Consider the following 2,233-nt stretch of genomic DNA (forward strand, 5'->3'; position numbering starts at 1 on the left):
CTATCAAATAAATAAAATCTTTTTTAAAAAATGTGTAATCTATGAACAAATATAAATAACAAACATAACTTCCAAACTGGTAGGGGGAAAAGCTCAATCAGTTTATCTGAAGGAAGAAAAGAAGGGAAAAAGTAGTAAACAAAAACGATAGCAAAATAAAATACAAAATAATATAATAGAAAGAATCCCAAATTAGTTATAATTAATATATAAATGTAAATTAACCATAAATGTCTATTAAAGGAGACTCTCAGATCGGATATAAAAACAAAATCTAGGTATATGTTGCTTACAGAAGACAAACTAAAACAGAATCATACAAAAAGCTAACAATAATGGGGTAAAAAAAAAGATACACTAGGCAAAGATATGGCAATATTTATATCAAACAAAAGAGAATTCATGGTGAAAATCATTAATATAAATAAAAAGGAAATGACTTAATTTTTTATCAGCCACCAATAAAGTGTAACAATTATGAACTTGTATGCATCTCATAATCTCAGCTTGATTATAAAGCAATCGTTGAGCAAATTATAAAAAGAGATTGACTTTCTTAATGGGACATTTTAACACAGATGTAACAAGGCACATGAATAAGCAGTACATATTTAGAAAATCTGACAATTAAAAAATTTTTATCTTCTCTACAGGATACTAATTATTTTTGTTGACTTCCTACTTAACAGCCTTATATAAATCTCTTGTTATTTTTTTTAAAGATTTTATTTATTTATTTGACAGAGAGAGATCACAAGTAGGCAGAGAGGCAGGCAGAGAGAGAGGAGGAAGCAGGCTCCCCGCTGAGCAGAGAGCCTGATGCGGGACTCGATCCCAGGACCCTGAGATCATGACCTGAGCCGAAGGCAGCGGCTTAACCCACTGAGCCACCCAGGCACCCTAAATCTCTTGTTTTAATTAGCTTATATAAGGATCTTCTTCTCTGGAAAATGATATAATCTATAATTTACTACTATTTTCTCTCTTTCAATCCTTGTATATCTTCTTGCATTGACCATTACCACCCAATACAAAGTCAAATAGTAGTTGTGTAAGTGGGTATCTTTGACATATTCCCATCTTTAAGGAGAACACTACAAATGTGTCCACATTAAGTAAAATGTTTGAAATAGATTTTTGTATGGTGGCAAATTGTTTTTTATCAGTTTAGAGAAGATCCTTTCTATTCCTAGTTAACTGAGAGTTTCTTTTTCAAGATTTTTATTTACTTACTATTTATTTAAGATTTTATTTATTTATTTGAGAGAATGAGCAAGAAAATGAGCAAGGGAGAAAAAGTAGGGTTAACTGCAGAGGGAGTGGGAGAATGCAGGCTCCCTGCTCAGCGGGAGGGAATGACATGGAATGTCATGTCATTCAGCCACAAAAAGAATGAAATCTTGTCATTTGCAACAACATGTTTAGAGCTAGAGTGTATAAAACTGAGTGAAGGAAGTCAGTCATAAAAGCCAAATACCATATGATGTCATTCATATGGAATTTAAGAAACAAATGAGCAAAGGGAAAAAAATGAGAGAGACCAATCGAGAAACATTCTTTAACTATACAGAACAGGTGGTTACTTGAGGAGAGGTAGGTGGGGGCGTGGGTGAAATAGGTAATGGGGATTAAAGAGTACACTTATTATGATGAGCACTGAGTAATGTATAGAATTGTTGAATCACTATATTGTATACCTGAAGCTAATGTAACACTGTATATTCATTATACTGGAGTTAAAACAAAATCTTAAAAAATAGAGCCTCTAATACTTAGGACACAAGGAAAAGCTTATATAAATATGTAACTTTAAAGCAATTAATTAAAATTGCCCTAGAATTAACTAGGAACTGGGTTATAAGAAGTGTTTAATGAGATAGAAACACATGAGTGCAGGGGAACCCTCCTACACTGTTGGTGGGAATGCAAGCTGGTGGAGCCACTCTGGAAAACAGCATGGAGGTTCCTCAAAATGTTGAAAATAGAACTGCCCTATGACCCAGCAATAGCACTAACTGGGTATTTACCCTAAGGATACAAACGTAGTGATCCAAAGGGGCACATGCACCCGAATGTTTATAGCAGCAATGTCCACAATAGCCAAACTATGGAAAGAACCTAGATGTCCATCAACAGATGAATGGATCAAGAAGAGGTGGTATATATACACAATGGAATACTATGCAGCCATCAAAAGAAATGAAATCTTGCCATTTGCGACAACATGGATGGC

The sequence above is a fragment of the Mustela nigripes genome, chromosome X, assembly GCF_022355385.1.
Source record: "Mustela nigripes isolate SB6536 chromosome X, MUSNIG.SB6536, whole genome shotgun sequence".
NCBI lineage: Eukaryota > Metazoa > Chordata > Mammalia > Carnivora > Mustelidae > Mustela > Mustela nigripes.